General features: G+C 39.6%; 1 non-coding gene across 1 annotated transcript; it reads right to left on the reverse strand.

The window, feature by feature from the left end:
* Positions 1–20,598: 20,598 nt before the first annotated feature.
* LOC125344838 lies at positions 20,599–20,704 on the reverse strand. The gene has a single exon (XR_007209647.1). It is a non-coding gene; the product is annotated as a U6 spliceosomal RNA (small nuclear RNA).
* Positions 20,705–21,504: the final 800 nt, after the last annotated feature.

The following is a 21,504-nucleotide window of genomic DNA, read 5'->3' on the forward strand; positions in this document are numbered from 1 at the left end:
AGCACAAGTATTCTGAATTGAATTGGTTCTTTTACACAGAACACCAGCTGACTTTGTACATAAAGAATATGAAGAAAGTACTGGGATTTTTTGTTACAATAATCTAAATATAATTATAATAGAATTTCAAAAATCAATTATGTGCTCCATTTGAAGATTTTTAAAGAATAATTTACTTACTTGACACCAACACAAACAATGTTTTGTTTCTTCACAGAATAGAACATTGTGCTGCTTTCAATTATTGCACTGAATGCTGTCCTCTAAAATTAACAAATGAAGGAGACTTTTGCATACTGTGCTTTGTATTAAGGACCCCCTAGAGTGGGACTCCCAATTGTTTTCTAATTATATTGTGCTTGCTAACTTGATTTGTAATCCACTAAGGAGCTAATAGTTACCTAATTTTTAAGCTAAGCAACTTAGTATAGAGAATTCCTAAAGCAATATACTACCCTTATGAATAATGTGACACAAAAATAATCATTTGAGATATCACCTAGAAATTGTGATCATAATTCTTAATTTAGAATATCTCAAATGATTATTTTGTGTCACATTATTCATAAGGGTAGTATATTGCTTTAGGAATTCTCTATACTAAGTTGCTTACTTAAAAAATTAGGTAACTATTAGCTCCTTAGTGGATTACAAATCAGTTAGCAAGCACAATATAATTAGAAAACATTGGGAGTCCACTCTAGGGGGTCCTTAATACAAAGCACAGTATGCAAAAGTCACCTCATTTAATTTACTTACTTGACACCAACACAAACAATGTTTTGTTTCTTCACAGAATAGAACATTGTGCTGCTTTCAATTATTGCACTGAATGCTGTCCTCTAAAATTAACAAATGAAGGAGACTTTTGCATACTGTGCTTTGTATTAAGGACCCCCTAGAGTGGGACTCCCAATTGTTTTCTAATTATATTGTGCTTGCTAACTTGATTTGTAATCCACTAAGGAGCTAATAGTTACCTAATTTTTTAAGCTAAGCAACTTAGTATAGAGAATTCCTAAAGCAATATACTACCCTTATGAATAATGTGACACAAAAATAATCATTTGAGATATCACCTAGAAATTGTGATCATAATTCTTAATTTAGAATACAGCATAAAATACTAAATTTTATCATAATACCTGGTATTATGTGATTGCTTAGAAAGACACAAGAGAAACAACAGTGTGTAGTTGACCATTTTCTGGTTAGGTGAAACAGGAGAATTTTAGGAAGAGGAAAAGGATGCAAAATTCTTATCCACCCAGCTCATGGATGGAATTAAGCATTGCCTCTTTTGTTCAGTGTCAAAAGTAACCAATACATTTTCCTCACATAGTTACTGATACCTCCAATATTTTAATAATTTAGAAGTTTGAATCCAGATATAATTCAAATACTGCTGAGGAAACTCAAACTCCAAAATGTTGTCTTTTTTTTCTTTTCCTTGGTTTTGAATGAGTGGTGGTGGAAAGAAGAGAAAATCTCAGGACACTGGTGAAAGATGAAAGAACTAGATTGAGCAATAGAGACAGATTTTTTTTTTTTTTGTCAATAGTACCTTGTCAAAATTAACTCACTACATAATGCCTCAATGAACATGAACACTAAACAGCCTTATAACTTACCGGATTCTGAACAATTCCTTATATGTGAGTGATTCAATTACCCATGCAACATATAGTGGGAAAAATAAATTGGAGATTTCAGCTGCAAACTTGAATGTGAAATACTCAGTCTATTAAAGGCATGTCTATAAAAGACATGCATTTCATTATGTATTTTCCAGTCAGATAACTTACCTCTCTAAAAACAAATCAAAATAGCCAGTGGTAAATTTCAGCTTCACTCTAAGTCATACTAGTATCATAACCAAATAGTCTGTTAAATCATTTTAGAGTAGATTTTAAAGTCTGTCTTTTCCTATTGGTTATATTAATGACATATTTCCATATTGCATGAAATTAGAACATTTATTAATTTGAAATCAACTATTAAGATTGTCATGTAACTGCTCAGTTGTACATTATTTCAAACACAAACCACCATACTCAGATTGCTATACATACATCCCCCTATGAGCCAGTTCCAAACCATTCAAGATTCTATCCTAAAAGCAAAGATTATCTCTTCCTGAGCTCATTCCAAACAAATGAAGATTAATGGATCATCAATAATTAAGACCACAAATCTTTAAAAAGTGAATTGTTATTCAAAACACTAATGACCCAACTGTGAAATTGGTGTGTGCTCCTTGTTCTGAAATATTGAGCTATTTCTTATTGAATTTGCCCAAATAAAAACAATTTCAAAATAGGATTTAAATTAAATCGAAAATACCATTTCCAGCTAATTTGATTATCATCCATCATTAGTTATTATTTCTTGCAACTTAGTAATGATAAGTAATCAAAGATATGTTTCATCAGATTAGTTCTCCTTCAAGTTTGAACAATTGGAAGCCATTACTCAATGGTGCAATGTTTCTTAACATCAACTCAAAGGCAAGTATACTTGGTAATCTTGAAGGCTGATTTGGCTGATTTATTAACAAACAGTTTAGCTTGTGCCCTGGTATCTAAAGAAGGAAGCTACATCCTCTGGTATGCTTAGGAATTTAAGGATTCTGAACTACATCCCAGCTGGTTCACTGTTTCCTGAGTCCAATTGTAATAGGCTACCAGCTTCTTTTTCTTTATCTAAGCTGTTTCTGGTTCCTTAATTTTGGTTGCAGATGCAATTTTTTCACTTTTCTCTTCCTGATTTTGACATGACAGGTAAACAGATTTGTATTTTTTTTACATTTGCTTTTTTTTTTTTTTTTCTGTTTCTCTGCTCTTGGGATACCACTCTGATCCAGAGAAGTTTAACCCAGTGGTTCAACCAAGGATGCTATGACCTGCTGGCCACTGGCAAGGACAAAGACCTGCCATCTGTGGGCTGGGCTTCCCTCTCAGCTGTGCCTGATAATACTTGTAAAGGCCTGAGAGGCTGTCTGCTTCCATCAGAGTAGACCAGGAAAAAAACTAACTTTCAGCACTCAAGAGCTGTGTTTGGACTTCCCTCAACTTCATATTAGATTCGTGAAATAAATAAATATGCATATACATATACATATGGGTATGAGTGTGTGTTGGTTGAATACCTGGCCAATTAGTCCATCTTCACAATACTACTGTAGGAATCTAATGCTAGATTATGGTTTGTGTAAAGTGAAATAAATGTTGGTGTTTTAATGTATCATCATATTTTGTACCAGTTTTCACTGGTACCCATTTCTAAAGGGTTCTGACATAAATAAATGAATGTCAAGACTGACCTCTACTACTGGACTTCCACTTCCTCAAAGATTTGATTCTCTCCTCTATTGCCAAATGAACCTAGCCATAGAAATACCTATAGTTAATTTCAAGTCTACTTTTCAAATGTGTTACTTCAAATATTTATTCCTATAAAGAGCATTTCTATTAAAACTATTTTACAAAATGCAAGAAGCATTTGTTCTCAATTAGTATAACAATTCACAATGGCCAACTGTTAGAGAAGTTATGGAAACTACTTTATGCACAAAAATCCTCGGGGAAAAGATACAATTATTTTTATGTTTTTCAGGGAAAGAGCAGAAAGTGATTTTGGTCCCCAGACCATGGCCCTTTGAGGAGTTGGTGGGATTTGGCAGAAGGTATTAGGTTACTGAGGGCTTGTGCTTTCTCCCCCTCTTTCCCACCACCCACCCCCGCTCCTTTCTCTTGTCAGGCATGGGACTTGAACTCAGAGGCTGGGCACTGTCCTTATGCTCTTTTCGCTTAAAGCTAGCACTCTACCACTTTGAGCCACAGCACCACTTTTGATGTTCTAGTGGTTAATTGGAGATAAGTGTCTCACGGACTTCCCTGCCCAGGCTGGCTTTGAACCATGATACTGAGATCTCAGCCTCCTGAGTAGCAAGGGATACAGCTGTGAGCAATCAGGGCCTGGCTAAGCATTTGCTCTTGAAAGGGAGGATGGATGCCAGTCTCCTCTCTCTTCCATTCCTTGATGTGCTGCCTTTCTCTGGGTCCCAAAGCAACCAGGCCAACTAACCATGGAATGAAACCTCCGCAGCTGTGAGCCAGACACAAGCCTTCTCCTCTTTTAAGTCAATTGCTTTCAGTGGTTTGCAATGATAACAGAAAGCTGACTATTGTATCTTCTTCTTTAAAATGCTTACATTCAATCCATCACCCACTTCTGGCAATTTCACTTCAAATGGTTCTCCATCTTTCTTTGTATCTTTATCTTGCCAGCCTTTAATCGCTTCAAACTATTATCCACTGAAGGAGGGCTTCCTTCTGCACATCCTTGGAATTTGTCTTCTATCTGGTCATGATAAGCATGTATGTTGATTTTTCAGTCAATATTTTACAAAAAGTTACAGAAAAAAATTCCACAGGAAAAGGGCACAGGTCATAAATGTACAGCTTAGTGGTGTTTTGTGGCTTGAGCACACTTGTATGGCTAGCTTGTGGATCAACGAACAGAATGCTGTCAGTCCCCAGAGCATCCCCCTTGCTCTTCCTCCTGTCATCTGTTGATATAAATTGCTTTGGCCTATTTCCAATTTTACCTAGCTAGTCTTGACCATTTGGAAACATAAAATAAATGATTACACTCTTGTCTAGCCCTCTCAGAGGTCAAGTACCAACAGATTCCTGTGGTCCACAAATGCAATGCTATCCATTCATACCTAAGTTCATGCCCTACCATTTCCCATTGGCTCATTGTGCTGCAGTTCCCTTGATGTTGTTTTCATCCTTGACTATGCCAAAACAAATGTAGAAGCCTGGACTCTGGGCTATTGCATGTGCTGTTTCTTTACTAGAATGCTACTTCCAGCATGGCTAGTTTTCTTTTTCTCAGGTTCTCATTTAAAGCATCATTGCCTTAGAGAAGCCTTCCAAACCCTGCTGTTGCTTCTTCCACTGAACAGGGCATGAGAGGACCAGAACAATGTTTCTGAGCGCTGGCCTGCAGTTAGCAAACAAAAGGGAAAGCATAAGGATGCTTTTCTTTGAGGAGCTATGCAGTTTCTGGAGGATATTTAAATTGGTTAAATCTAGATAACAAGGACACAGGAGGAATTAGGAAAGAAGTAGAGATGGCAGAACATGGAAAGACCTGTCTTGCTGTCTTTCAGCAGGCAAGAAAAGGCAAGAAAAGCAGCCCAGAGTGCACCTCACCAAGGGCTGTTTCAGTTTCCCAGGTGGGGAGGGGGAGGGGAGCCGAGCTCCTCTTTTAAAATGCAAATATTAAATCCATATGTCTGTGAAAAAGTAGCCTTACATCACCAGGGAGAGCTGGGTGCCTGTCAGGCAGAGAAGTGTGTGGGAGAGAAGCAGAGGTACCTTTTGCATATTTGGCCATTTTCCCCAGCAGCCAGGTGACAGATTCCTGGCATTGACTGTGTTCTGTGTTAAGTAGAAACACTCATCCCACTGTATTAAATATGTATATCTAAATTTGTGTGACTTGAAGTTGGATTGCTCGGGATTCCATTTTACCGTATTCCCTGGAGTTTCCTTCTGCCGTGATCAACTTGTTTCGTGCCATAAAAGACTGTCTGTGGACCACTGAGTTAAACACCGGGAGAAAGAGGACCAAAGTGACCATATGTGCATCCATGAAGAAAAGAACAAACATTGCCCTAGAAATCATGTCTCAATCTCATGGAATATTCTAGACTGAATAAGACTTGTGAATGAAATGGTTGCTCCAAGTAGGATTGGGCTTTCACTCAAAGAAACTAATGTTTCAGATTCTTCATTTGAAAGTATCCCATAGGTTTGAAGGGAACACACAAGTGCAATTATTCATTATATATACTACAAAGAATAGCAGAATTGGCTACTGCTTGGGGGTTTGGTTGGACTGATTTTGTAGCAAAAGATAGAATTAGCTCCAGTTACCTGGGCTGCTGGAGGTGTGGACAAGATGGAGACAAGGCTTGCCCCGGTGTGGGCTACAGATGGCTTTGCCTACTTTCTGATTTTCTCTGGTCTTGGGTATAGGAATCGCATTCTAGGCTTATTCATGCCAGCCTATGAACGTACTTTGGGCTGACACTGGGCTAAGGATATGAAATAAAGAGGGTCATGTCAGGATGTATAGTGGGTTAAACAGCTTTCCAAGCAACTGTGTTGTATAGCAGCAGTACATTATGACTTCCCTAAAATGCTCATCAGCAGAAGTTTCTTTTTTTTTCTTCATCTTTTTATGGTAGTATTGGAGTTTGAACTCAGGATCTTGTGCTTTCTAGACAAGTATTCTACCCCCTGAGCCACGTCCTTTGCTCTCGCCAATCAAATAAAAGTGTGAACAAGACACAAGTGATGGTGTGTTATCCAGCATTTTTACTGTGACAGAAATAGCTGAGATAATCAACTTAGAAAAAGGAAGGATGCATTTTGCTTCAGAGTGTCTGACGTTTCGGTCCTTAGTCAGTTGCTTTTGGACATGGTGGCAAGGCAGAACATCATGGTGGGAAACACGCAGTGAAGCAAAGCAGCTCACATCGTGCCAGCCAGGAAGCAAAGAGAGAAAAGAGGTTGAATTCTCCTAGTCCTGTCAAGGGCTTGGTGAGCTACTGCCTCCCACTAAGCCCTACCCATTAAAGGTCCCACCACAGGCTAGCAACCAAATCTTTGAAGGACATGAACTTTGAGGACTATTTAAGATCCAAACTGTAATAAGTGGATGGATACAAATCATACAACATAATCTTCCTTAAGAAAAATTACTGCCCGCCACTGGGGTCTCATACTTGTCATCCTAGCTACTCAGGAGGCTGAGATCTGAGGATCACAGTTTGAAGCCAGCCTGGACAGGAAGGGTCCATGACACTTTTAATCTCCAATTAACTACAAAAGCTAGAGGTAGAGCTGTGCCTTGAGTTGTAGAGTGCTAGCCTTGAGCACAAAAGCTCAGGGATCGCACCCAGGCCCTGTGTTTAAGCTCCAGGAAGGTGTGTGTGTGTGTGTGTGTGTGTGTGTGTGTGTGTGTGTGTGTGTGTGTGCATAAAATCATTATGTACATATAATGATGGAAGAGAGTTTTCAAGACTACTTCTTTTAAAAGTTCTGGTCTGGAATGTTCATTTGATCCAGCTGTATTTTCTGATTTGAGAGTTAATATATTCTTTAGAAGTATTAGTATTACAATAGTCTACTCCTGCAAGCAATAAAAAACAGAACACGGCGGGTGGGTTGATGTGAAGGGTTTTGTTCTGCCCACCTGCATTTGGTGGAAAAGTAGGTTTTGGAGGCTCATTTGTTCCTGCTTCAGTGTTTGAAATAGACGTTAGGTATTTCCCAGTGCCATTCAGAATTATTAAACATGAGTTCAACTCCATTTTTCCTTAGGCTCAATAGGAAACAGGTGTCAAGGGGGTGACACAAAGATGTTTTTATCTTCGTTAGGGACTTTTGTACAGGGAGTGTAGAAGTTTTCACACATATATCCTGAGTCTGACCATTTCCCCTGCCCTAGACCGGATTCTAGAATGGGTTTTGTTTTCAGGGATGCAAACAAAAAAAAAATTCACTATGAAAGTTGTAAGAAAAAGCTTATTTTTCTCTCACACATGCAAAAAAAATCATGCAAAGCTCAGGAACCCAAGTCTGATGCAACAGCTCAACAATGGCATTGGGGACCCAGGGGTTCTCATTCATTTCTATGAACCCAGTGAGTTGCCTTTCATTCGTAATTTGTTACCTTATGGTCTCTGGATGGCACTATGTTGGTGAGGCATTGTCTCTGTGTTCCCAATTGGAGGAAAGATAGCAAGTGAAAAAGAGTTATCTGTATCAGGAAGGGAATCTCTTGTGAAAAGGCTCATAGCTTATCAGCCAGAACTGGGTCCATGCCTATACTTAGACCACTTCCTATCTGAAATTCCTGAGAGCAAACGAAAGAGAGAGCTTGTTTATTCACTATTTCTGCCATCCAGCACAGCTGGAGCAGAGAAGCTAAAAAACTACATTTCCCAGACGCCATTGTACTTAGGGGGTGGAGAGAAGCAAGACAGGGAACAGCTGCCTGGTTCATGGAAGGGTTTTTCTGGGGTCATTAGATAGATGCTTACTTGATTGCCTCTTTTTTTGTAAAATGATTTAAGTCATTAACTCAGAGTTAAGTTTGTCATTTAAGATTTTTGTTGTTGTTTTTGTTTGTCTTTAGCTATTTCAGTAAGGGTGGTTATGAAATTCAGTAACCCTAATAAGGCCATTTCCAGCCAGGCATGGTGGTATACGCCTGTGATTGTTGCATTAGGGAGGATGAGGCAAGAGGATTTCAAGTTGAGTTTAAGGCTAGCCCGGGGTTCATAGCTTTAGATTTGAAAGTTGAAGGTAAAAACAAAATCAAGGAAAACAGTTAGTAAGCTGTTAAGAACGTAAGGGAGAGTTGGGTGTGGTGGTGTGTGTCTATGGTCCTAGTTTTCCTGATGTGGCAGGACTGTGAATTCTAGGCCAGTCTGGGCTATGTAGCAAAGAGACCCTGTTTCAAGAAACCCAAAACAAACCAAGCAAACTAAAGTGGTAGAAATAGGGCCGATCTGCCATGATGGGGTGGGGAAGAGTTCAGTCTGCATGGATTCCAGGGTACAATCTATGAGACCTTCTCACAGTTAGTTAGAGGGAGGGCAGGGAAAGAGAAGAGCCAAAGTTAAGGTTAACACCCAAGTTTTCCACCACAGCTCCTGGGAAGACCAGAGTTTCCATTTATGGAGAGTGGGGAAAGCAGTGCAAATCATGGTTTTAGCCAAGGGGGAAGAGTCAGAAGTTCTGGTTGGAAGTTTAAAATGCCTGATAGAACTCCATGGTAGTGGATAAGGCTGGAGGAGAGCTGAGGCTAGCGCTCAGGGGAAAGGCTGAGCTGGAGATAGAAACATGGGAGTTACAAACACAGAGGCAATTCTTTTACTTTTTCCCTCCCCCCTTCCTTCCTTCCCTCCCTCCCTCCCTCCCTCCTTTCTTTCTTTTGCTCCACCACTAGAGCCACAACTCCACTTCTGGCTTTTGTGCTGGGTAGTTGGAGATAAAAGTCCTGTAGGCTTTCCCGCCCAAGCTGGCTTCGAACTGTGATCCTCAGATCTCAGCCTCCTGAGTAGTTAGGATTATAGGTGTGAGCGTAGTAAAAAGGCAGCTCTTACAGCCCAGAGACAGTGAATGCATATGTTGAGAGAGGAAGGCTGCATAGACTAAACCTCGGGACAAACAACATTTTGAAATAAAGGGAAAAAGGAGATTAAAAAGAGCATCAGGAAGAAAAATAGTTTTTAAAAATTCTAGGCATGCTGAGATAAATTACAAAAAGACATTGCTTGTGAAAAAAAACTTGAATCATCCGTTTCCCAAGACAATATTATGCTTAGCACCAACTTGAAAGCCGTGTGTAAAGTGATATTGTTCCTTTTCACAAACAAATCAGAGACCATTTAGTATCTTGTTTGGGTGCTATTAAATATTTAGATAATCAGTTGCAGAATTAATTGACCTTTCGAAGCCCACTATCTAGAATGTCAAGTGTCCTTTTTTTCTTTTTAAATGATAAAAAGTTGTTGCTCAATAGTGTGCTAATTAAATTCGCAGCCCAATTAATTAGGTATTGACATTTTGCTAAGTAACTATGCTTAAGAAAAACATTCTGTGGTCAGTTTCCACCAGAATACTTGGGGTCATAGAAAGACTTTAATATATGAAAAATGGGAAGCAAGGGGAAATGAGAAGAAATATAAGTTTAGAGTTCTCTGTGTTCAGGTTTTCTAGCTAAGTTTATTTCTTGCCACCTAAAAAATGAAGTATATCAACAGAAGCCAGATAACAGAAGATTTGGAACAAAAGTATGACCAACTTCCAAGCACAAAGTTTAGTTACTAGGGAATAAAATATAAAGACACTTAGTGGAATAAGGGAATGGGGAAATGAGAACTTTAGGATTCGGGATTGGATACAAAAAGAGGCTTAGTTGGACATACATGCAAAGGCGAAAATGGCAGAGGTTGGGGGAACCTCACAAGATCATCTCCATTCCTTTTGGCTTGTTCCTCTATTAAGTAAATCTCACTTCTCTGCCTCCTCAGCTTGGTAATCTCATCTCACCAGGCTGGCCCATTCAAATATTTCCTTTCTTTCATTATTTACCAGTTTTCCTGCTAAGAAGCCAGTCCAAGCCAGTTTAGACAGCACTTTGGGTACCAGGGATGAAACGCAGAGCCTTACACGTGCAAGGCAGGTGCTGTACCATTTGAACCATATCTTCTGCCCCCTTTGCCCCCTTTGCTTAGTTTTGAAATCATGCTTAGCATTCTATCCAGGCTGAAATCTTCCTACTTGTACTTTCCCATAACTGGGATGACAAAAGCCTGCCAGTGCACCCAGTAATTAGTTAACATGGACTCTCACGAACTTTAAAGGCTGGCCTTAATCTTCTATCCTGAGATCCACCTCCTGAGTAGCTAAGGTTACAAATGTGAGCCACTTTTCTACAAAGATCCCTGAGTTTTAGCAGATACTGACCACTTAGAAGACATACTACTCATGCCAGGGTGCTGGCATTTTTACTCTTGCCTTTCCTTTTCATAACATGTGCATACTGACATTACAAGAAATGTTCCTCTTATGTGAAACCCCTGAATGGTAATCTCATACTTCTGTGAGTGCCCATGAGGTCTTATCTTCATGCCTGTTAGTATTCATTAAAAAAATCTGCTATAATTTTTTAAATGGTTTGATGCATATTTCTAAAGAGTTCAATTAATTTTAGGCTCCTCAGAAACAGAAAATCGCTTTCATTTGTGCTTGATTGTCTCATATCAAGGACTTTGCAAGCAGAAGACACCTCAAATGTGATGATATATTATATATGTATGTCATATATCCAAATTGAATAGTGTAAATAGCTCTTTTCTTACTCTCTTCCAAGTTGTTCTGGACGTCACTTTCCTTCTAAGTTTGTTTTGTTGTTTTATTTCTTAATTTATATATTTTTTGATACCAGTGTAATTGGATTGGAGCAAGTGGAATGGTAAGAGGTTCTGGTTTTTATTAAATTTACTTTTATTATCTTTAAATAGTTGTATAAATGGGGTTTTCATTCAACATGTTTTAATTCATGAGTCCAACACATGTTCATGAGTGTCACTTTTTTATCATTGCCCTCTTTTTTTCCTGTTGTCCTTTAGACACCCTCTTTGCCAAGTATCAAGCTCATAATTATGTCATTAATTGTGTTGCCATTTAGTCACTGATGAAAGGCGTTCTTAAAAACACATCCTCACGGGCTGGGGATATAGCCTAGTGGCAAGAGTGCCTGCCTCGGATACACGAGGCCCTAGGTTCGATTCCCCAGCACCACATATACAGAAAACGGCCAGAAGCGGCGCTGTGGCTCAAGTGGCAGAGTGCTAGCCTTGAGCGGGAAGAAGCCAGGGACAGTGCTCAGGCCCTGAGTCCAAGGCCCAGGACTGGCAAAAAAAAAAAAAAAAAAAAAAACACATCCTCAGCTGGGTGCAGGTAGCTCATGCTTATAATCCTAGCTACTCAAGAGGCGGAGATCTGAGGATCAAAATTCAAAGCCAGCCCTGGCAGAAAAGTTCAAGAGATTATATTAGCCAGCAAATTGACCAGCACACCTCAAGTGGTAGAACATCATCTGTGAACAAGAAACCCAAGCTAGAGCCCAGCTCCAGTGGCTCACATCTGTAATCCTAGCTACTCAGGAGGCTGGGATCTGAGGATCACAGTTCTAAGCCCCACCAAAGAGGAAAGTCCATATGATTCTTAGCTCCAGTTAATCCCCAAAAACAACCAGAAGTGGAGCTGTGGCTCAAGTGTTAGAGCACTAGCCCTGAATACAAAAGCTCAGGGACAGCTCTCAAGCCCTGAGTTCCAGCACCAGGACTGACACATGGGCATGTGCGTGTGTGCTCACATACACACACAGACAAAACCTAAGATGGAGCATGAGGCCTAAGTTCAAGTCCCAGTACTGAAACATACAAAAGACACCTTAATAAGTGCTGGTTTGCTCAAGATCCTGTGGCTGGTGCTATTCCCTTTTGCTTCTAATCTGACTCCATCTGGTTAGTTTTCTAGTTTCCTGGGACTACTCCAACATCATTTCTGTAACTTGCACAGTGAACCCTCCACCCTGTGAGGTTCATCCAGGAACCTTGTCGTCTGCCTCATCTCTGTTTCTTCTGTTCTTCCTGCTCCCTCCTTTGTTCTTGACATCTGCTGAAATCCAATTCCCCTCCTAAATCTCCTCTTAAGACTCACTTGTTTTCATTTTACTTCAACATACAAGCACCTACTAATGACTTCCTTTTTGCATTTAAATTTGTATTTTTTCTCTTAGTTCACTTCAAATCATCTCTACTGTCTAAGTCTTATGTCCTCAATCGACCATTAAATTATAAAGTCTTCAAAGGACTAGCATGTTTTATAATGCAACTATAATGTATACATATGTAACATAAACACACACAAACACATATGTAAGTTTAAGTTCTATAATCACCAAATAGCAATCTAGTCCAGGGTAGTATGACAATAGATCTTCAATAGGTATTTGTTTATTGACAAATTGAGTACAGATTTATGTTTTTATAATACATTTTATCTTATTTATATTTATGAACATTTCTTTAAAATGTATTTATATAATATATTCAGGTGCTTCAAATTTTTATATCACTTTAAAATGAACCAAATGTCTACTATCAGTTTCTATCACCCCACTTGAAAGTGATTTCCAAGGCTATGGTTTCTCTGCAATAAAAATCAAAACATACTTGGAGATTTATTTCTTCTGAAAATTTATTAAAATTTTTAATCTATAAAAGTTAACTTGGAAACCAGGTGCTGATGGTTCATGACTGTAATCTTAGCTACTCAGGAAGCTGAGTTCTAAAGATCAGGGTTTGAAACCAGACTGAGTAGGAAAGTCCATGTTAACCACTGAAAACTAGGAAGGAGAGCTGTGGCTCAAGTGGTAGAGTACTGGCCTTGAGCAAAAAAAGTTTAGGTACAGCATTCAGGCCCTGAGTTTAAGCCTCAGGACTAGCACACAAAAAAGGAAAGACAGGGGCTGGGGATATAGCCTAGTGGCAAGAGTGCCTGCCTCGGATACACGAGGCCCTAGGTTCGATTCCCCAGCACCACATATACAGAAAACGGCCAGAAGCGGCGCTGTGGCTCAAGTGGCGGAGTGCTAGCCTTGAGCGGGAAGAAGCCAGGGACAGTGCTCAGGCCCAGAGTCCAAGGCCCAGGACTGGCCAAAAAAAAAAAAAAAAGGAAAGCCAGAAAAGAAAAGGAAAATTAGCATGGAATCAGATGATTGGGGCTGAGAAATTTCGAGTTTTATGATGTTTTGAAAGTCCTTACAACTCACTTTTTTCTGAAATAGAGATTTCTTTTTAATTATACATTTTCAACATATTATATTGAATAATAATGTACTCCCTAAGTTGTGGGAAAAAAATAAAACTAGATATATTGAACTGATTGTGAAATAGGACATGTAAGACTAAATTATAACATTAAAAAGTGTACTTTTTAAAATTGGTCATGGGGCTTGAACTCTGGGACTGAGTGTTGCCCCTGAGCTCTTCAGCTCAAGGGTGCTCTACTACTTGAGCCACAGTGCCACTTCAGGTCTTCTGGTGGTTAATTAGAGATGAGTCTCATGGACTTCCCTGCCCTAGCTGGCCTTGAACCTCGATTCTCAGCTATCAGCCTCCTGTGTAGCTAGGATTACAGGAATGAGCCCCTGGTGCCAGGCAAGAAGTGTATTTTCACTAGTAAAATTTCTCTCTAGGGCTGGGAATATGGCCTAGTGGTAGAGTGCTTGCCTCATATACATGAAGCCTTGGGTTCGATTCCTCAGCACCACATATGTAGAAAAAGCCAGAAGTGGTGCTGTGGCTCAAGTGGTAGAGTGCTAGCCTTGAGCAAAAAGAAGCCAGGGACAGTGCTAAGGCCCTGAGTTCAAGCCCAGGACTGGCAAAAAAAAAAAAAAAAAGACACGAAAAAATTTTCTCTATATACTATGTAGCCAGTGTTGATGAATAGTATTTTTTTAAAAGAAACCACTATAATGATGCAAACAATAAAACAGTCTCATTAGTACTCAGCAAAGTACTTTCTAGAAGCTTATGATCTTGGGCATTCTTGTATTGAACCAAATTTGTACTTATATATATTTTAAAGCAGTAATAAAGCACACAAAGGTGAAAATATGTTTGTGACAACAATAAGGATACTGATAAAATAAAAATCCTCAAGATAAAAATTACAGGAGTTTCACAGGACTAGACGTTAAAAACTGTACAACTTTCTAGATGTCACTGGCTCACACCTGCAATCCTAACTACTCAGGAGGCAGGGATTGTAGGAATGGATTCAAATTCAGCCCAGGGAAAAAAGCTCTGTAGGTCCCCTCTCAGCCTGCCATCCCAGTTACATAGGGGACTGACAAGGAAAAGCTTATGGTTCTGACTACTTTGGAGGCTGAGACTGGGAGAACTGTGGTTCAAAGCCATCCTGGGCAGAAAAGTTCATGAGACCCCCTTCTCAATTTATACTGGAGCACAAATAAATAATAATGAACTCCCAAGGTAATAAAAGGCTGAGACTGGGTGGATAGAGGTTGTAGGCCAGCTTGGTAAGAAAAGTTCAAGATACTCCATGTCCAAGAAGGGAATCTGGACATGGTGGCACTTGCTTGTGGTCTCAGTGAAAGGGGAAGCCTAAGGCACACACAGAGTTGGGAAATAAGAGCCTTTCAAGAAATCAACAATGAAAAATGAGGCTGGAAGCATGTTTTAGCATGCGAGTCAGGAAGTGCCAGATCTTGAGTTCAAATTCTAGTACTGCCAAAAAAAGACAGAGAGAGAGAGAGAGAGAGAGAGAGAGAGAGAGAGAGAGAGAGAGAGAGAGAGATAGAGAGAGAGAGAGGAGACTGGGACACGGGTCAATGGTAAAAAGAAACCTACCTAGCAAGTGCAAATTTCTGAGTTAAATCTCAGTATCACCAAAATAAAACAAAGCAAAACAAAACAACAAAACCCAAACCAACTAACCAAACATTATAATCTTCACCAATTCCTTTTTTCCTCTGTTTTTTTTCTTTGCTAACCCCCCTCTCTTCTTCTCAGCAAAGCACTCACTGAATTATATTCTTTAATTTTGGGGATGAGAGGCATCAAAGTAAGATTATAACACTTTTATGGTTTTCATTAAAGATGAATTTCTTATGAAATGTCATAAACAGTCTTCTTTTTCTGATAAAGTCAAGAGTAAAAGTAAATTCATACTATCAAAAAGTTAGTTCAAACTGGGTGCTAGTGGCTCACATCTGTAATCCTAGCTACTCAGGAGGCTGAGATCTGAGGATCATGGTTCAAAGCCAGCCCAGGCAGGAAAGTCCACGAGACTCTTGTTTCCAATAAACTACTCAGAAAAAGGCAGGAGTAGTGCTGTGGCTTAAGTGGTAGAGTGTTAGCCTTGAACACAAAAAGTCTCAGGGACAGCACCCAGGTCCTGAGTCCAAGCCCCAGGATTCACACACACACACACACACACACACACACACACACACACTCACAAAGTTCAATGTTGACATCTGGTGGTCATTGATGAAGTTTGAATAGCAATCACCAGGGTTCATTCTAAGTTCTGCAGTTGTAAAGTATGTGCAATGTTCACAAATGCTAAGAATCTCACAATTGTAACTTTAAAACTTTCATAATTGTAAGAATGCTATACTCAGGGAGCGCTGGTGGCTCACACATGTAATCCTAGATACTCAGGAGGCTGAGATCTGAAGATCATGGTTCAAAGTCAACCCATGCAGTAAAGTCCATGAGACTCGTATCTCTACATTTACCACCAAAAAGCTTGAAGTAGAATGTGGCTCAGTGATAAAGCACCAGCCTTGAGGAGAACAAGCTAAGCAATAGTGCTCAGACCCTGAGTTCACGTCTCACTATTGGCATGCACGTGTGTGGGCACACGAGCACACACAGAGACAGAACTGTTGTGCTAACATATGACAAAGCTTTAACAATTAGAAGAAAATAATTATTCTTGTTTTAGAATGTGCACAGTTCAAACTCCTATGTCAGTTGATGAAAAATTATTGGTTAATCTGAATTATGAATGACCATGAATCATTTTTGTCTTAGGTTAAGGGCAAACATATTCAAGTCTGAATTATGAATAGTATGAATTGTGAATAAACATGAATGATTTTTTTGTCTTAAAAGTCCCTTATAGGACCATACAGCCACACTTAGGAATATAAATAATGCTATTTCAAATCAGAACGTCAATATTTTGGTCACATCCCTTTAAACTTACAGGCTAAAGTATTACTATTGTAATGCCATGGTAAGCTACTTAAATGATCCAAATTTGAATTTGGAAAGATTACCATTTCATTTAATCCATTAGTTACAAAGTATACATTTTTCTTTAGACAGTTAACTTAAGATACTTTAAGCTGGCTGTTTGTGGCTCACACTTGTAATCCTAATTACTCAGGAGGCTGAGATTTGAGGATAGGATTCAAAGCTAGCACAGGTAGAAAAAAAGTTCTTTATCCCAATTAATCAGAAAAAAAAAGACTGGACTGTAGGGATGGCAATTTATAAGAAATAGCCAAGTAAGAGTGTAAGACCCTGAGTTCAATCCCCCCCAACTTTAAAATAGACCAATTGTGTTGTAAAAGACAGCAATATCTCCTATTACAAACTGATCATAAATATATTCTGCTCAGATCGTTCTGCAGACATCTCTGCAACATTTTTCATGGATTTAAGAGTTGTCAGCCACTAAGTAAAAGTGAGGGACATTCAATTGATATTGCTACAATTTGGGAGGTTCATTGTTGTTTATAAGGTGTTCTTTGCTTATTTCTGTCTTTTATGTGAGACTCAATCAATGTAACTTGAACATACCTTTGAAGTATGGTGTTTGCTAAAGGAGCATTTTGATATTATTGTTAATAAAATTTTTGTTATGTTTTACTGCATCTTTTCCAGTCTTGTCTTCTAGTTACAGTTGTTTTAAGCTAAGCTTTGTCTTGGGAATCTGATAATCCATTTTCTTATTGTTTGAATAAAAAGAAAAAGGCAATGTTAATTAATTCATAAAAATCTGGAGGTTAGGAATGAAACAAAGACAATACTACTATGTTCTGAGCCTATTTAAAGCATGGAAGGCTCCCAGTGACTCTCATCTGAGAATCATGCTTATGTATAGCCAACTCCTAGATGCAGACAGAACTCCATTCTAATTACAGCAGAAATGATGGTGTGTGCGTTTTCTGACCTTTGTCTATTAGACTGTTGCATCTCTTATTGGTCAGCTCTGTTTTGCTCTTACCAGGATCAGTCACTCAGAGCAAAGCCCAGCATCTAGGCCGTAAGCCCTGTGCTATCAGAAGGTCTATTTGGCAAAGAAAATTGATGAAGACCTTCCACTGGATTGTAGCCCTCAATCTATCAGCGCCCCCCAAAATGAAAGTCTGCCACCACTCACACAAGTAAACTGGAAGTGAGCTATTGGGCTCCCAGAAGACCTTAGAAATGGCTGCAGGTTCAGATGAACAGCTTCACCTCCACCTCAGAAATAACCCCGAGTCAGAACTACCTGGAGAACAGCTCAAGTATTGGACCTAAATTACTGACATCATTGGTTGAAGGCAAGAATGACCAGTCATGTTCTGCTAATAATAGTAGTATAAAACTGTACAGAGCAGGAATTCACCCAAACTCAGGTACAGCATCTTATATTTCTCCTCCCTCCCTCCCTCCCTCCCTCCCTCCCTCCCTCCCTCCCTCCCTCCCTCCCCTCCCTCCCTCCCTCCCTCCCTTCCTTCCTTCCTTCCTCTTTCCTTCCTTCCTTCCTCCCTTGTTTCCTTCCCTCCCCTCCCTCCTTCTTCCCTTCTTTCCTCTCCCTTATTTTTTCTCTCTCTCTCTTCTTTCTTTTTCTTCATCTCTCTTTTTTTCTGCTGGGAATTAAATCCTCAGGGCCTATACATGACAGGCAACTGAGCTACCAGCCTTGCATTTTATACATACAGATATACACAGACAGATACAGAGCAGAGATGGTATAGAGAATGTAGATATCAATACTAGAGATAGAAATTGAGATCTTTTGGTGGTATTAAGACACTTGCTAGGCAGGTACTCTACCACTTGAGCCTGGCTTCCTGCCTTTTCTTTTGCTCTGAATAATTTTGAGGTTGAGTCTTGCTTTTTGTCCAGGGTGACCTAGAAACTTAATATCCCCATTTTCAACCTGCCAAGTAGCTAGATTATAGACAAGAGCCACTGTACCAGGCTGCATTGTTGTGTTTTTGTTTTTGCTTTTTTCATGTGAGCCTTTATTTTCCAGCAGTGAGCAAAGACTGAAATTCAGGAGTTAGTTTGCCTGGTCTCCAGTCTGAACTCTACTAGTTACTATATTCTTTACTAGGGAGCTGTAACTCAAGGGTATTTTCATTCTTTGAACTGTTATTTTGATTCATACCTTTCTGATAAGCCACTATGAGGTTCCTCTAAGTCTAATATAAAATGAGAATACAAATGGTAGGACTGCCAAGTGGATGATGTCACTATTTTGGAGTACTGGCTAAGGAATATAAATCTCATGAAGAAGAATAAAAGGACATGAGTGGTTGCCTATAGTTGAGTTATTTTTTTTCTCTTTCAAACAAAGCTATCCACACAAATGGGTTGTTTCCTTCAGTGAAAGGTCTTTCATTCATTCACCATATCTGTATGGTGCCCTCCCTCTGTCCAGATGCTGTTCTAACTGTTAGGAATGCCCTGATGAGCTGGACAAGCTCTCCCCTTCCTCCTACTACTTACTATGAAAGGCAGAAGAGTACCCAGGCAATCAGAGGATAGTTTAGAGATCCAATGCCATGCCACCAAAATAGGGCACAGAAAAAGTACCCATGTGAAGATAAAGATTAAAGCAGATCTTGAAAGGCTAATCAGAGTTTCCAGACAGAAGGTAGTTAAGTGAGATGGGTCACATTTCAGCCTGTGCAGAAGCCCAGAGGCAAAAGTAATAATAATAAAATAAAAACTTGAGGCACATTTGTGAGGCAAGGTGGCATGTAGCGAGGCCAGTCTTGCAGGGCAGAGGGACCTAGCCAGAGTTGCAGCAGGAGACAGAAGTAGAGCTCCCATCAGGAATTAAGTGTGTGGGGTCGGAGGCATGGCTCAGTTCATAGAGTGTTACCCAATGAGCAAAAGTATCAGGTACTGAGTTTGAGTCTCAATCTTGAACTAAAATAGAAAGAAAAAGGAATCACATATGTCATAGCAAGTAGTTTTATTGGGGGAAGAGGGGGCAGAGTTAGTAAGGCAATGGTTTTATTTGTTTGTTTGTTTTTGCCAATCTTGGCGTTTGAATTCGGGGTGTGGGACCTTGTTCTTGAGCTTCTTTTACTCAAGGTTAACACTCTACCACTTGAGCCACAGCCCTACTTGTGGCTTTTTTGGTGGTCAATTGGAGATAAGAGTCTCAGAGACTTTCCTGTCCAGTGTGACTTCAAACCACAATTCTCAGATCTCAGCCTCCTGAGTAGCTAGGATTACAGGCGTGAGCCACTGATACCCTACAAGTCAATGACTTTTAAAAAGTAGATCATTCCCCTTCTGAAATATTCCTTCATCCAAAATTGTACAGAATACCTGACCCTCTGAAACTGTCTTTGATTCACTCTCTGGGAATAGACTCAATGCTGATAAATAGGGCTGAGGTTGAACTCGAATTGGAGATGGGAGATGAAGCAGGAACCAAGTATGGAGAGGAACCGTACTTAGTAAATAAATCTGATTAAGTAGGGAAATTACTATTTGAAGTAAAAAAAATGTGTTGTATAAAAGTCATAAAGTTTAATCTTTGCTTTCTTTTTCTTGGGTGCTAGGGGTCAACCAAGGGCCACAGCATGCTCTACACTGAACCATATTGCATCTCATAAGACAGAATTGATGTCTCATGATTTATATTGGATGGCCACTCCTGGTCATAGCTGACTTGACAGCAACTGAATCACCCACCTGCTCCAAAGGCATCTCTTGTCCCTGCTTTAAGGAAAGGGCGCTTGCGAAGTCTCCAGTCTGGGCAAGGAGGATGGCAGGCAGAAGAGATGCCATGCATTCCGCCACAATCTAGGTTGTGTCTTAATTCTACATTATTGTGCCAATTACCATTGCTATTTGGGTGTTGGTTTCTCACCTGACAGTATCTGTCAGCGTTTAAACCATTTATATGAGCCAGTAATTCTAGCTACTCAGAAGGTTGAGATCTGAGGATTGCAGTTTGAAGACAGCTCTGGCAGGAAAGTCTGTGAGACTTATCTGCAATTAACCATCAAAAAGCTGAAGTGGAGCTATGACTCAAGTAGTAGAGTGCTAGCCCTTGAACAAAAAAGCTAAAGGAAAGCTCTAAGGCCCTGAGTTCATGCCCCAGTACTTCTACTACTACTACTACTACTACTACTACTACTACTAATAATAATAATAACTAAAACAATTTTAATATGGAATGCTTCACAAATTCATGTGTCATCTTTGCACAGGGGCCTTGTTAATCTCCATATCATTCCAGTTTTACTATATGTGCTCCTCCACAGCAAGCACATATACTAAATTCTTTTTTTCAAATTTTTTATTATCAAACTGATGTACAGAGAGGTTACAGTTTCATACGTTAGGCATTGGATACATTTCTTGTACTGTTTGTTACCTTGTCCCTCATACCGCCCCCCTCCTCCCCCTTTCCCTTTCCCCCCATGAGGTGTTCAGTTCACTTACACCAAACTGTTTTGCAAGTATTGCTTTTGTAGGTTGTTTGTCTTTTTTTTACCCTGTGTCTCTCAATTTTGGTATTCCCTTTCAATTTCCTACTTCTAATACCAGTATAACACGGTTTCCAATATACTCAGATAAGATTACAGAGATAGTGTAGGTACAACCACAGGAAGGTGATACAAGATCATCATCAATAGTAGAAGCTACAGATACAGATGGGACATTGAAAGTAGTTAGAACTGTGATATAACAATCGTTTCCATAACCTGGAGTTCATTTCACTTAGCATCATCTTATGTGTTCATAAGGGTACAGCTATTGAGCTCTTGTGATCCTCTGCTGTGACTTGCCTAAACCTGTGCTAATTATTCCCAATAAGGGAGACCATAGAGTCCATGTTTCTTTGTGTATGGCTCACTTCACTTAGTATAATTTTTTTCAAGTTCTTCCATTTCCTTACGAATGGGGGCAATGTCATTCTTTCTGATAGAGGCATAAAATTCCATTGTGTATATGTACCACGTTTTCCTGATCCTTTTGTCTACTGAGGGGCATCTGGGTTGGTTCCAGATTCTAGCTATGACAAATTGTGCTGTGATGAACATTGTTGTGCTGGTGGCTTTAGTGTG

The sequence above is a fragment of the Perognathus longimembris genome, unplaced genomic scaffold (genome assembly GCF_023159225.1).
Source record: "Perognathus longimembris pacificus isolate PPM17 unplaced genomic scaffold, ASM2315922v1 HiC_scaffold_4517, whole genome shotgun sequence".
NCBI classification, from domain to species: domain Eukaryota; kingdom Metazoa; phylum Chordata; class Mammalia; order Rodentia; family Heteromyidae; genus Perognathus; species Perognathus longimembris.